This window comes from Oncorhynchus mykiss, chromosome 27 (genome assembly GCF_057628025.1).
Source record: "Oncorhynchus mykiss isolate SJ-2025 chromosome 27, ASM5762802v1, whole genome shotgun sequence".
Classification (NCBI taxonomy): domain Eukaryota; kingdom Metazoa; phylum Chordata; class Actinopteri; order Salmoniformes; family Salmonidae; genus Oncorhynchus; species Oncorhynchus mykiss.
This window is the reverse complement of record NC_143048.1, coordinates 41,700,001-41,715,540: the sequence shown is the minus strand read 5'-3', so window position 1 is coordinate 41,715,540 and position 15,540 is coordinate 41,700,001. Positions and strand designations below refer to the sequence as shown.

Genomic DNA, 15,540 nt, shown 5'->3' with positions numbered 1-15,540 from the left:
GGCTAGGGAAGAGAGAAACATGGGAAGGGGAGTGAGGGAGGCAGGCTAGGGAAGAGAGAAACATGGGAGGGGGAGTGAGAGAGAGAGTGAGGGGAGAGACCAGGGAGAGGGAGAGACCATGGAGGGGGAGAGAGATGGAGGTGATTGACCAGGGAGGGGGACTGAGCGAGAGAGAGAGGGGTATTGGTAGAGAGAGAGGGAGGCAAGAGAGGGGATATTGGTAGAAAGAGAGCTAGCCAAGAGAGGGGATATTGGTAGAGAGAGAGAGTTGGAGGGACAGGGGATATTGGTAGAGAGAGGGGGAGATGAGAGAGAGGGATACGGGTAGAGAGAGAGAGAGAGAGAGAGATGAGAGAGAGGGGATATAGGTAGAGGGGAGAGGGAGATGAGAGAGGGGATATAGGTAGAGGGGAGAGGGAGATGAGAGAGAGGGGATATAGGGAGAGGGGAGAGGGAGATGAGAGAGAGGGGATATAGGTAGAGGGGAGAGGGAGATGAGAGAGAGGGGATATAGGTAGAGGGGAGAGGGAGATGAGAGAGAGGAGATTTAGGTAGAGGGGAGAGGGAGATGAGAAAGAGGGGATATAGGTAGAGGGGAGAGGGAGATGAGAGAGAGGAGATTTAGGTAGAGGGGAGAGGGAGATGAGAGAGAGAGGGGATATAGGTAGAGGGGAGAGGGAGATGAGAGAGAGGGGATATAGGTAGATGGGAGGGGGAGATGAGAGAGGGGATATAGGTAGAAGGGAGGGGGAGATGAGAGAGAGGGGATTTAGGTAGAGGGGAGAGGGAGAGGGGGATATAGATAGAGGGTAGAAAGAGATGAGAGAGAGGGGATATAGGCAGATGGAGGGGATATAGATAGAAGGGACAGGGAGATGAGACAGGGGATAAAGATCGAGGGGATATAGGGAGAGGGAGAGGAAGAGAGATTGTGTGGGTCTAAGAGGAACAGAGGGGTGTGATCAGTTCCTTCCCCTTGCCTCTCATGGTGTGTGAGGGCAGATTCCCATGCTTATTGGTGTCCCCCTAGCCTACCTCCCTCTCTCTCCCCCTTTCCCTCCCCCTCTTGAGGTATTCTTGTACATGACTCACCCGTCCCAGCACTGAGCGGTATGCAACTGCTCTCAACGTGGGCTCCTAAAAAATAAAAAAGAGAGGAAGAGAGAATAAGAAAGCTAAACAACATTTGTGGAACTTATTGATCTCAGAATCATCATGAGAAGGTGGAAATTACTTCTGTTTGTTTTACTGTTTTCATGGCTGCTGTTCTATTCTATTCTATTTTATTCTATTCTATATTATATTTGATTGTATTTGATTTTGTTCTATTCTATTTTATTCCATTATATTTTATAATATTTTTGTCTTTTCTGTTTATTTTATTATATTATATTATATTCTGTAGGAATAATGATGGGTTATCTGTTAAGCTGTGATTGCTCGGAGGTTGTTTTGCTGAGTTGAAAGATGTCTAGAAAATAGCCCTGTCTGTCTGTTGTCACTCAGTGAGTTGTCCTAGTGGATAGCAGCAACACTATCCCTTCTCCACTTAGTGGACAATCCTCTACATATCACTACCACCTGTGTGTGTGTGTGTGTGTGTGTGTGTGTGTGTGTGTGTGTGTGTGTGTGTGTGTGTGTGTGTGTGTGCGTGCGTGCGTGCGTGCGTGCGTGCGTGCGTGCGTGCCTGCGTGCGTGCGTGCGTGCGTGCGTGCGTGCGTGAAAAATACTCTGTAAACAAACTCCATCATTACGAAACCTCATCTGACATTCCTGCTGGTTCTTCTCCATGGTAGTTGTGTATTTGGGGAACAGTAGGGTTTATGCAAGGCCTGTTGATAGGCATCACAGTGATCAACTGCTGAAAACTCAGGGTGTGGGAGAGTTAGAGTGGCAATCCATCCTGTGTGTTTGTGTGTGGGCCCAGTAGAGTGGTTGCCAATCATGTTGAAAAGGATAATTGCCATTCCTCCTCATTCCCACAATCCAGTGAGTGACGATACAGGACTTCAGTTTGTCTCTCAGACTTGGCAGAGGATAGAGGACACAGAACCTTGCCAAGCTTGATGAGGGAGGAACGTGGGGAGAGATTGAGAGAGGATAGGAAGGGACATGGAGAAAGACCGGCTCGAGAGAGAGAAGAGAGGTTGGAAAGAGAATGAGTGGGAGAGGGAGAGAATGATTGAGGAGGGGGAGGGAGCAGGAGAGAATGAGTGAGGGAGAGAATGAGAGAGGGGAGGGAGAGAATGAGAAATGGGAGGGAGGGAGCAGGAGAGAAAGAGGGAGGGAGGGAGCAGGAAAGAATGAGGGAGGGCGAGAATGAGAGAGGGAGAGGGAGGGAGCAGGAGAGAATGAAACAGGGAGGGATAGAATGAGGGAGAGGGAGAGGAAAGGAGAGAATTAGGGAGGGAGAAAATGAGGGAGAGGAAGAGAGAGAGTGAGGGAGAGGGAGAGCGCAGGAGAGAATTAAGGAGAGGGATGGAGGGAGCAGGAGAGAATAAGGGAGAGGGATGGAGGGAGCAGGAGAGAATGAGGGAGATGGAGAGAGAGAGTGAGGGAGAGGGAGAGAGCAGGAGAGAATGAGGGAGAGGGATGGAGGGAGCAGGAAAGAATGAGGGAGAGGGATGGAGGGAGCAGGAGAGAATGAGGGAGAGGGAGAGAGCATGAGAGAATAAGGGAGAGGGAGAGAGAGAGTGAGGGAGAGGGAGAGCGCAGGAGAGAATTAAGGAGAGGGATGGAGGGAGCAGGAGAGAATAAGGGAGATGGATGGAGGGAGCAGGAGAGAATAAGGGAGAGGGAGAGAGAGAGTGAGGGAGAGGGAGAGAGCAGGAGAGAATGAGGGAGAGGGATGGAGGGAGCAGGAGAGAATAAGGGAGAGGGATGGAGGGAGCATTAGAGAATAAGGGAGAGGGATGGAGGGAGCAGGAGAGAATGAGGGAGAGGGAGAGAGAGAGTGAGGGAGAGGGAGAGAGAGAGAGAGAGAGGGATGGAGGGAGCAGGAGAGAATGAGGGAGAGGGAGAGAGAGAGTGAGGGAGCAGGAGAGAATTAAGGAGAGGGATGGAGGGAGCAGGAAAGAATAAGGGAGAGGGATGGAGGGAGCAGGAGAGAATAAGGGAGAGGGATGGAGGGAGCAGGAGAGAATGAGGGAGAGGGAGAGAGAGAGTGAGGGAGAGGGAGAGAGCAGGAGAGAATAAGGGAGAGGGATGGAGGGAGCAGGAGAGAATAAGGGAGAGGGATGTATGGAGCAGGAGAGAATAAGGGAGAGGGATGGAGGGAGCATTAGAGAATGAGGGAGAGGGAGAGAGAGAGTGAGGGAGAGGGATGGAGGGAGCAGGAGAGAATAAGGGAGAGGGATGGAGGGAGCAGGAGAGAATGAGGGAGAGGGATGGAGGGAGCAGGAAAGAATAAGGGAGAGGGATGGAGGGAGCAGGAGAGAATAAGGGAGAGGGATGGAGGGAGCAGGAGAGAATAAGGGAGAGGGATGGAGGGAGCAGGAAAGAATAAGGGAGAGGGATGGAGGGAGCATTAGAGAATAAGGGAGAGGGATGGAGGGAGCAGGAGAGAATAAGGGAGAGGGATGGAGGGAGCAGGAGAGAATAAGGGAGAGGGATGGAGGGAGCAGGAGAGAATAAGGGAGAGGGATGGAGGGAGCAGGAGAGAATGAGGGAGAGGGATGGAGGGAGCATGAGAGAATAAGGGAGAGGGATGGAGGGAGCAGGAAAGAATAATGGAGAGGGATGGAGGGAGCAGGAAAGAATAAGGGAGAGGGATGGAGGGAGCATTAGAGAATAAGGGAGAGGGATGGAGGGAGCATTAGAGAATAAGGGAGAGGGATGGAGGGAGCAGGAAAGAATAAGGGAGAGGGATGGAGGGAGCAGGAGAGAATAAGGGAGAGGGATGGAGGGAGCAGGAGAGAATAAGGGAGAGGGATGGAGGGAGCAGGAGAGAATGAGGGAGAGGGATGGAGGGAGCAGGAGAGAATAAGGGAGAGGGATGGAGGGAGCAGGAGAGAATAAGGGAGAGGGATGGAGGGAGCAGGAAAGAATAAGGGAGAGGGATGGAGGGAGCAGGAGAGAATAAGGGAGAGGGATGGAGGGAGCAGGAAAGAATAAGGGAGAGGGATGGAGGGAGCAGGAAAGAATAAGGGAGAGGGATGGAGGGAGCAGGAAAGAATAAGGGAGAGGGATGGAGGGAGCATGAGAGAATAAGGGAGAGGGATGGAGGGAGCATTAGAGAATAAGGGAGAGGGATGGAGGGAGCAGGAAAGAATAAGGGAGAGGGATGGAGGGAGCAGGAGAGAATAAGGGAGAGGGATGGAGGGAGCAGGAGAGAATGAGGGAGAGGGATGGAGGGAGCAGGAGAGAATAAGGGAGAGGGATGGAGGGAGCAGGAAAGAATAAGGGAGAGGGATGGAGGGAGCAGGAGAGAATAAAGGAGAGGGATGGAGGGAGCAGGAGAGAATAAGGGAGAGGGATGGAGGGAGCAGGAGAGAATAAGGGAGAGGGATGGAGGGAGCAGGAAAGAATAAGGGAGAGGGATGGAGGGAGCAGGAGAGAATAAGGGAGAGGGATGGAGGGAGCAGGAGAGAATAAGGGAGAGGGAGAGAGAGAGTGAGGGAGAGGGATGGAGGGAGCAGGAGAGAGCGATGAGGGAATGGTCCAGCACAAGCGTGGGATATAAAGGGTTGATGAGGGAGGTAGGGAAAGAGGAAAAGGGAGGGAAGGAGGGATAGAGTGATAGAGGGAGGGATGCCATTTATTAGAGAGCAAAACCAAAGTGAGCTGTTAGAGCACAGGGGAACGTGCGTGTGTGTGTGTGTGTGTGTGTGTGTGTGTGCGTGTGCATGTGCGTGTACGTGTGTGTGTGTGATAGAGTGTGTGAGTGAGTGTTCAGACATATGTGACAGATCCTAAACAGGAATATTCTTTATGTGCTGGAGTGTCAGACAGTCTTTTCATGCAGGACTTTTTCTTTACTGACAGATGGCAACTGGCTCTTCAGACCAGGAACCTGGGGATAGTATTCTGCTGGCTCTTCAGACCAGGAACCTGGGGATAGTATTCTACTGGCTCTTCAGACCAGGAACCTGGGGATAGTATTCTACTGGCTCTTCAGACAAGCCTCAGACCAGGAACCTGGGATAGTATTATACCGTAGTACAGTGCCTTGCGAAAGTATTCGGCCCCCTTGAACTTTGCAACCTTTTGCCACATTTCAGGCTTCAAACATAAAGATATAAAACTGTATTTTTTTGTGAAGAATCAACAACAAGTGGGACACAATCATGAAGTGGAACGACATTTATTGGATATTTCAAACTTTTTTAACAAATCAAAAACTGAAAAATTGGGCGTGCAAAATTATTCAGCCCCTTTACTTTCAGTGCAGCAAACTCTCTCCAGAAGTTCAGTGAGGATCTCTGAATGATCCAATGTTGACCTAAATGACTAATGATGATAAATACAATCCACCTGTGTGTAATCAAGTCTCCGTATAAATGCACCTGCACTGTGATAGTCTCAGAGGTCCGTTAAAAGCGCAGAGAGCATCATGAAGAACAAGGAACACACCAGGCAGGTCCGAGATACTGTTGTGAAGAAGTTTAAAGCCGGATTTGGATACAAAAATATTTCCCAAGCTTTAAACATCCCAAGGAGCACTGTGCAAGCGATAATATTGAAATGGAAGGAGTATCAGACCAATGCAAATCTACCAAGACCTGGCCGTCCCTCTAAACTTTCAGCTCATACAAGGAGAAGACTGATCAGAGATGCAGCCAAGAGGCCCATGATCACTCTGGATGAACTGCAGAGATCTACAGCTGAGGTGGGAGACTCTGTCCATAGGACAACAATCAGTTGTATATTGCACAAATCTGGCCTTTATGGAAGAGTGGCAAGAGATATCCATAAATTAAAGATATCCATAAAAAGTGTCGGTTAAAGTTTGCCACAAGCCACCTGGGAGACACACCAAACATGTGGAAGAAGGTGCTCTGGTCAGATTAAACCAAAATTGAACTTTTTGGCAACAATGCAAAACGTTATGTTTGGCGTAAAAGCAACACAGCTCACACCATCCCCACTGTCAAACATGGTGGTGGCAGCATCATGGTTTGGGCCTGCTTTTCTTCAGCAGGGACAGGGAAGATGGTTAAAATTGATGGGAAGATGGATGGAGCCAAATACAGGACCATTCTGGAAGAAAACCTGATGGAGTCTGCAAAAGACCTGAGACTGGGACGGAGATTTGTCTTCCAACAAGACAATGATCCAAAACATAAAGCAAAATCTACAATGGAATGGTTCAATAATAAACATATCCAGGTGTTAGAATGGCCAAGTCAAAGTCCAGACCTGAATCCAATCGAGAATCTGTGGAAAGAACTGAAAACTGCTGTTCACAAATGCTCTCCATCCAACCTCACTGAGCTCGAGCTGTTTTGCAAGGAGGAATGGGAAAAAATGTCAGTCTCTCGATGTGCAAAACTGATAGAGACATACCCCATGCGACTTACAGCTGTAATCGCAGCAAAAGGTGGCGCTACAAAGTATTAACTTAAGGGGGCTGAATAATTTTGCACGCCCAATTTTTCAGTTTTTGATTTGTTAAAAAAGTTTGAAATATCCAATAAATGTCGTTCCACTTCATGATTGTGTCACACTTGTTGTTGATTCTTCACAAAAAAATACAGTTTTGTATCTTTATGTTTGAAGCCTGAAATATGGCAAAAGGTCGCAAAGTTCAAGGGGGCCGAATACTTTCGCAAGGCACTGTATGTACTCTGTAACGTAAAACTGTAAATTATTAGATTGTATTATAGTATGTCTGGTATTGGAGAATATTTTTTCATGATCTTTGTTTTCTTTCCAAATTTAACTGGAACGTCTTTCTTATGGATGCTTGACAGGGTACACACTGAACGATAAACTTCAAATCAAGTCAAATCAAATCAAGTCAAATGTACGTGTCACATACACATGTTTAGCAGATGTTAATGCGAGTGTAGCGAAATGCTTGTGCTTCTAGTTCCGACAATGCAGTAATAACCAACGAGTAATCTAACCTAACAATTCCAAAACTACTACCTTATACACACAAGTGTAAAGGGAAATTATGCTTTTCAGCGAAAGCAATCCAAGCGCTTATGTAAATTTATCGATAGAATAGCATAATGTACACTTAGCATCAGGAAGCTTGGTCACGAAAATCAGAAAAGCAATCAAAATAATCGTTTACCTTTGATGGTCTTCGGGTGTTTTCACTCACGAGACTCCCAGTTACACAACAAATGTTCCGTTTGTTCCATAAAGAATATTTTTGTATCCAAAATACCTCCGTTTGTTTGTGGCGTTATGTTCAGAAATCCACAGGAAAGAGCGGTCATGACAACGCAGACGGAAATTCCAAATAGTTTCCATTATGTCCACAGAAACATGTCAAACGTTTTTTATAATCAATCCTCAGGTTGTTTTTAAAATATATAATCAATAATAAATCAACCGCAAATGTCTTTCACAGTAGGATAGGGAAAGGAAATGGCTGTCCAAACTCTGTTGCACGAGCAAAACTCATGTGACCACTTGACGCGATGTTATCGTTCTGGCTTATTTTTCAAAATAAAAGCCTGAAACTATGTCTGAAGACTGTTGACACCTTGAGGAAGCGATAGGAAAAGGAATCTGGTTCATATCCCTTTAAATACAGCAAAGAGAGGCTATGGAACTTGGAGTTTTCAAAATAAAAGCCACTCCTGTTTTCATTTTCCTCAGGGTTTCGCCTGCAATATCAGTTCTGTTATACTCACAGACAATATTTTGACAGTTTTGGAAACTTTAGAGTGTTTTCTATCCAAAACTAATAATTATATGCATGTATTAGCAACTGAGACGGAGGAGCTGGTCGTTTACAATGGGCACCTTTTCATCCAAGCTACTCAATACTGTCCCTGCAGCCATAAGAAGTTAAAGTGGCTAGTGATACATGTATTACATAAAGATGCAGTAGATGATATAGAGTACAGTATATACATATACATATACATATGAGATGAGTAATGTAGGGTATGTAAACATTATATTAAGTAGCATTGTTTAACTTTAATCTTTCTATTTATAAGTTGAGACATATTTATAACACACACACACCATGGGGTCTGCCTGCTGAGGGGCCTATCTGCGACTCCACTGGGTGTACACGTGTCTGAGAGAGACGGACAGAAGAAGGGCGAGACTTAAAGAGAGAAATAGGGAAGGAAACCCGGGAGAGTCAAAGAGATGTACCTGTACAAAGCTACCTGTTCAGACATCCCTAATCCAAAGCAGAAGGGAGCCTCCAAACAAGCGGAGAAGGGCCCAGGGAGACCGGCTTGCCAGGGGAAGAAATGTCAGCAGGGTTCGGCGGGGCCTGGGGCCAGACCCTACACCCCTCTGATGTTGTTGGTTGGGCTGAGAGCTAATACCCCTCTGGATGTCAAACAGCTGGAGGAGTTTATCAATGTCCACGCTCTGTCACTACAGGACTGTGATGAACCAGACCGGCATGGCCTACAGGTAAGACTCTACCTGCGTGTGTGTGTGTGTGTGTGTGTGTGTTTCCGTTAACCATTGGAAACATGATGCAACATGGTATAAGATGGAGGGGAGCTGATGTTGTCCATCCTATTGGTTTAATCAGTGTTTGACAATGTTATAGGGAAGGGGGAAGGGGAAGGGTTATATTACAGTGTCCTGTAGTAATGGCTGCTCAGTGAAACGACCTGTCCTGATTTGTACGAGATGCTTGCTAAAAAACTTCAATGAGCAAGCCTTCCTTCATGACCTGGCCTCTGTAAAATGGTATAGAATCAGCTTGATCCACCCTGACGAAGATGCTTGGACCTTCTTTTTTAGTCCATTTTCAATGGTATTGTTAACAAACTCGCCTCCATAAATACAATTAGAATTAAAAACAGGTTCAGCCCCTGGTTCGACCGGGATCTTGCAGAGTTACTCCACCTCAAGAATTACGTTTGACAAAAGGGTTCGGCACACGCATACTGACTGGCTATCGTTCAGGCAAATGAGAAATAAGTGCACTCAGGCTATCCAGAAGGCAGAAGTTAGTTACTTTAAGGAGCAGTTCTCTCTCTGTGGGTTGAACCCCAAGAAGTTCTGGAAAACGGTTAAAGACCTGGAGAATAAACCCTCCTCCTCACAGCTGCCCATCTCCCTTAATGTTGATGATGTGGTTGTTACTGACAAGAAGCACATGACTGAGCTCTTTAATCACCACTTCATTAAGTCAGGATTCCTATTTGACTCTGCCATGCCTCCTTGCCCATCCAACACTTCCTCATCTCCAAGCCCTTCTAATGTGACCATCCACAATGCTCCTCCCTCTTTTCCCCCCCTGCCACGCTACAAAGTTTCTCCCTGCAGGCAGTCACTGAGTCCGAGGTGCTAAAGGAGCTCCTTAAACTTGACCCCAAAAAAACATCTGGGTCAGATGGTTTAGACCCTTTCTTCTATAAGGCTGCTGCCCCTATCATCGCCAAGCCTATATCTCCTTTCGAGGGAGGTTCCCATTACTTCTCCAATCTTTAAAACCTGTCTCTCCTCTCTGAGGTGATTCCCATTGCTTGGCAGGCAGCCACAGTGTGTCCTTTATTTAAAGGGGAAGATCAAGCTGATCCTAACTGTTATAGGCCTATTTCTATTTTGCCCTGTTTATCAAAAGTGTTGGGAAAAACTTGCTTTCTTGAAGTCTATAGTGTTCTCTTGGATATGCAATCTGGTTTCCGCTCAGGTTATGGATGTGTCACTGCAACCTTAAATGTCCTCAATGATGTCAACATTGCCCTTGAATTCTTAGCAATATTGTGCTGCTATTTTTATTGACTTGGCCCAAGCTTTTGATACGGTAGACCATTCCATTCTTGTGGGCCGGCTAAGGAGTACTGGTGTCTCGGAGTGGTCTTTTGGCTGGTTTGCTAACTACCTCTCTCAAAGTGCAGTGTATAAAGTGCAGTGTAAAAAGTCAGATAATCTGCTGTCTCAACCACTGCTTGTCACCAAGGGAGTACCCCAAGGCTCGATCCTAGTACCCCAACGCTCTTCTCAATTTACATCAACAACATAGCTCAGGCCGTAGAAAGCTCTCTCATCCATTTATATGCAGATGATACAGTCTTATAATCAGCTGTCCCCTCCCCGGATTTTGTGTTAAATGATCTACAACAAAGCTTTCTTAGTGTCCAACAAGCTTTCTCTACCCTTAACTTTGTTCTGAATACCTCCAAAACAAAGGTCATGTAGTTTGGTAAGAAGAATGCCCCTCCTCCCACAGGTGTTTTTACTACCTCTGAGGGTTTAGAGCATGATGCAGTCACCTCATACAAGTACTTGGGAGTATGGCTAGACGATACACTGTCCTTCTCTCAGCAGATATCAAAGCTGCAGGCTAAAGTTGAACTTGGTTTCCTCTATCGTAATCACTCCTCCTAGATGTATTTGTCCATATATATTTTGTTTTCTATGCTTTGGACAATTGTGTGAGTTGTAACATCCGCTTGGCATGAAACCATATTGACCGTGCCTACTCTGCCATTGGAATGCTATTGGTATGCCCAGTGGATGCCAGCTGGATGTTCTTGTAGAGGTGTGTCTGCTATGTGTGATGTCTGGCTGATTGCTGCTGTATTCTTCTGTAGCTTACTGTTAAGAACTAGCTGGTGTCGGTGTTAGTTGGATCCCTGGGATATTGTTCATCCCCTGGCAAAACCCTTGCTGTGTATCGCACTCAGTAGAAGATTTGTTCTCGTTGTGTGTGTGTGTGTCTGTGTCTGTATTCTGTGTTGGTGTACTCTAGGTGTGTGTGTGTGTGTGTCGGTGTACTCTAGGTGTGTGTGTGTGTGTCGGTGTACTCTAGGTGTGTGTGTGTGTGTGTGTGTGTGTGTGTGTGTGTGTGTGTGTGTGTGTGTGTGTCGGTATGGTGTGTGTGTGTGTGTGTCTGTGTCGGTGTACTCTAGGCATGTGTCTGTGTCTGTACTCTAGGTGTCTGTGTCGGTGTACTCTGTGTGTGTGTGTGTGGGTGGGTGTATACTCTGTGTGCGTGTGTGTGTACTCTAGGTGTGTGTGTGTGTACTCTAGGTGTCTGTCTGTCTGTCTGTCTGTCTGTCTGTCTGTCTGTCTGTCTGTCTGTCTGTCTGTCTGTCTGTCTGTCTGTCTGTCTGTCTGTCTGTCTGTCTGTCTGTCTGTCTGTATGTGTGTGTGTGTGTGTGTGTGTGTGTGTGTGTGTGTGTGTGTGTGTGTGTGTGTGTGTGTGTGTGTTTTCCACTGATATGCCAAGCACCTTGATTACTGTACTTTCATTCCAGTCAGTCAGGGATGTTAACATGGTCAGTCAGGGATGTTAACATGTCCCCTCAGGGATGTTAACATGGTCAGTCAGGGATGTTAACATGTCCACTCAAGGATGTTAACATGTCCCCTCAGGGATGTTAACATGTCCCCTCAGGGATGTTAACACGGTCAGTCAGGGATGTTAACATGGTCAGTCAGGGATGTTAACATGGTCAGTCAGGGATGTTAATATGTCCCCTCAGGGATGTTAACATGTCTCCTCAGGGATGTTAACATGGTCAGTCAGGGATGTTAACATGGTCAGTCAGGGATGTTAACATGGTCAGTCAGGGATGTTAACATGGTCAGTCAGGGATGTTAACATGTCCCCTCAGGGATGTTAACATGGTCAGTCAGGAATGTTAACATGGTCAGTCAGGGATGTTAACATGTCCCCTCAGGGATGTTAACATGGCCACTCAGGGATGTTAACATGGCCACTCAGGGATGTTAACATTGCCACTCAGGGATGTTAACATGGCCACTCAGGGATGTTAACATGTCCCCTCAGGGATGTTAACATGGCCACTCAGGGATGTGGAGACTGGGAAGGGGGGTCGTTCACTAATGTGCTTTGTCTTAGACACTGAAGAGGTTGTTTGTGACTGTTCCATCAAATTGAATGTGCAGCGAGTACATGATGAGTTGGTGATTAGCAGAGACCTTTATCGAAGATGGGGTTGCAGGTAGCTTAGTGGTTAGAGCATTGGGCCAGTCATCTAAATGTTGCTGGATCGAATCCCCGAGCTGACAAGGTCAAAATCTGTCGTTCTTCCCTTGAACAAGGCAGTTAACCCACTGTTCCCTGGTAGGCCATCATTGTAAATAAGAATTTGTTCTTAACTGATGAAAAAGGGTGCTATTCTGTCACTTTCTCTCTCTCTCTCTCTGCAGGCCAGAGCAGAGCCGTAGAACCATCTGACCATACAACATGACCCTGCAAGCCACAGTAAATCACTGGGGGCTCCTCGTCGTTACCGGTGACCTCTTTTAGCCCAGTGGATTGTGGGAGCTGCTCTGCCCCACAGGCACAACTGACAGGAAACCAGTGCCCTTATTCAGACATCATCAGATCAATATCATCTGCATATCCACATCTGTACCTAAATATAAATCTTTGCAGCGCTGGAAAATCAATGCAGGGGCTTTAGCTTTAACAAGCACAACAACAGGGTTCTTTACCCCGTGTGACCGTTCTACAGCCAGATTTGTCCTGCTGAGATTTATCAAGCGTGCACCTGTGGCAACAAAGTCAATGTTTTAGAAGGTCTGTAAACCTTTTCCGTGTTTGTTTTGGACGGTTGTCTATATAAGGAGTGATCCTGGAGGTCTCTGCTGTGATTTATGTGTGTTTATCAGCAGACAGAGAGAGATGGTGAGAGGAAGAGAGTGAGAGGAAAGGAAGGAGATAGAGGGGTAGGGAGAGAGAGAGGGAAAGAGGAAGAGAGTGAGAGGAAAGGAAGGAGATAGAGAGGGGTAGGGAGAGAGATGGTAAGAGAAGGATAGTGAGAGGAAAGGAAAGAGATAGAGAGTGGTTGGGAGAGAGAGAGAGGGAAAGAGGAAGAGAGTGAGAGGGAAGGAAAGAGATAGAGAGGGATAGGGAGAGAGGGAAAGAAGGGGTGGTGGGGGTGGAGAGAGATAATGAATGTAATAGCCCTGCCAGAAGGTCATATGCTTGGCCTGGACCAACATACTGGATCACATACTGACGGTTTCAATCTGTGTGTGTGTGTGCCCTTATCCCCCTCTCTGTCTGTGTCTGTCTCTCTCTCTGTCTGTCTGTCTGTCTGTCTGTCTGTCTGTCTGTCTGTCTGTCTGTCTGTCTGTCTGTCTGTCTGTCTGTCTGTCTGTCTGTCTGTCTGTCTGTCTGTCTGTCTGCCTGCCTGCCTGTCTGTCTGTCTGCCTGCCTGTCTGTCTGTCAGGTTTCACAGTATTCACAGAGCAGTAAGGGCTGTTAATTGGAGTTTAGTGAAGTTGTAGTGTGTTGTACGCCAACAGAAACAGCCTTAGCGTAAATGCGCCAAAAGCTCATATCTTATTCATCTCGGAAAACACCTGAATATTTAACCAAGGAACAGCAGGTGTTCTCAGTAAATACTTAATTGGCCAGACTATCAGAGAGGAGTGTCTGCCGTGTCTGTGTCTGGCGTGTGTGTGTGTGTGTGTGTGTGTGTGTGTGTGTGTGTGTGTGTGTGTGTGTGTGCGTGCGTGCGTTTGTGTGTGTGTGTGTGTCTGAATTGTAATAAGTGCTTTGTTGGCATCACAAGTTCCGTCACAATGTCATTTGAGTATTGATGCCGTCTTTTGCTGACGTCTTGAGGGATAGAGAACACAGTTTGGCAGGCTTCGTAATAGCATGTGACTTTGGCAATGATGACTGTTGATCATTGTTTCTGTTGTACTTTACAGACTGGTTCTGAGCCAAACTCCCGTGTCACATTTGACTACAACAGTTGACACAAATCACTTCAAACTTGAGAGAAACTATTCTGGGTGTTACACTGCATTTAGGTGTTACTGTATCTGCTGGGTTGGAAGTGAACCACACTGCTGGGGCCGTGGGCAATACAGAACCTATTCTGTCTCTTGTGTTGTATTATGTGAAGGGTCAGTAAGAGAGATTCAGTAGAGGAGGGAGAGGTCAGGGAGGTAAGTAAGAGAGATTCAGTAGAGGAGAGGTCAGGGAGGTCAGTAAGAGCGATTCAGTAGAGGAGAGGTCAGGGAGGTCAATAAGAGAGATTCAGTAGAGGAGAGGTCAGGGAGGTCAGTAAGAGAGATTCAGTAGAGGAGAGGTCAGGGAGGTCAATAAGAGAGATTCAGTAGAGGAGAGGTCAGGGAGGTCAGTAAGAGAGATTCTGTGGAGGAGAGGTCAGGGAGGTCAGTAAGAGAGATTCAGTAGAGGAGAGGTCAGGGAGGTCAGTAAGAGAGATTCAGTAGAGGAGAGTTCAGGGAGGTCAGTAAGAGAGATTCAGTGGAGGAGGGAGAGGTCAGTAAGAAAGATTCAGTGGAGGAGGGAGAGGTCAGGGAGGTCAGTAAGAGAGATGCAGTAGAGGAGGGAGAGGTCAGGGAGGTCAGTAAGAGAGATTCAGTAGAGGAGAGGTCAGGGAGGTCAGTAAGAGAGATTCAGTGGAGGAGGGAGAGGTCAGGGAGGTCAGTAAGAGAGATTCAGTAGAGGAGAGGTCAGGGAGGTCAGTAAGAGAGATTCAGTAGAGGAGAGGTCAGGGAGGTCAGTAAGAGAGATTCAGTAGAGGAGAGGTCAGGGAGGTCAGTAAGAGAGATTCAGTAGAGGAGAGGTCAGGGAGGTCAGTAAGAGAGATTCAGTAGAGGAGAGGCCAGGGAGGTCAGTAAGAGAGATTCAGTAGAGGAGAGGTCATGGAGGTAAGTAAGAGAGATTCAGTAGAGGAGAGGTCAGGGAGGTCAGTAAGAGAGATTCAGTGGAGGAGAGGTCAGAGAGGTCAGTAAGAGAGATTCAGTAGAGGAGAGGTCAAGGAGGTCAGTAAGAGAGTTTCAGTAGAGGAGAGGTCAGGGAGGTCAGTAAGAGAGATGCAGTAGAGGAGGGAGGGGTCAGGGAGGACAGTAAGAGAGATTCAGTGGAGGAGGGAGAGGTCAGGGAAGTCAGGGAGGTCAGTAAGTGAGATTCAGTGGAGGAGGGAGAGGCCAGGGAGATCAGGGAGGTCAGTAAGAAAGATTCAGTAGAGGAGGGAGAGGTCAGTGAGGTCAGGGAGCTCGGTGTTGGACCAGTCCTGGTTCATTACTGATTTGTCAATATAAGTGATTGGTTTCCTAGGTACCCGTCAATACTTTTCTCCCCAACACAAATCTAAGATAGTCTATTGTTTGTGCTAATGAGTATTCTAAGGGTGATTAGTGTCCGTGACACTCATCAATTAGTCAACCTGGGCACATCACTCACACACACCTTTAAGCAGATCTCAGAGTCAGTAGGACAAAACTCAATCACAAAGACGCCCACATTGAGAGGAGGGTCAGTTATACGTTATACCTTCTCTCAAATTCAAATTCAAATTCAAGCTGCTTTATTGGCATGAAAAACATTGTGTCAATATTGCCAAAGCAACAATGTATACAATATACATTGTAACAAAATTATAAATGATAGCAAATAATAATATAAAATGGTAGTAAATAATAATACAA

General features: G+C 46.8%; 1 protein-coding gene across 1 annotated transcript in view; it reads left to right on the top strand.

The window, feature by feature from the left end:
- LOC110508036 (voltage-gated potassium channel subunit beta-1) overlaps window positions 1–15,540 on the top strand; it is a 303,976-nt gene that overhangs the window by 18,910 nt on the left and 269,526 nt on the right. The gene's annotated exons all lie outside the window — the stretch shown is intronic.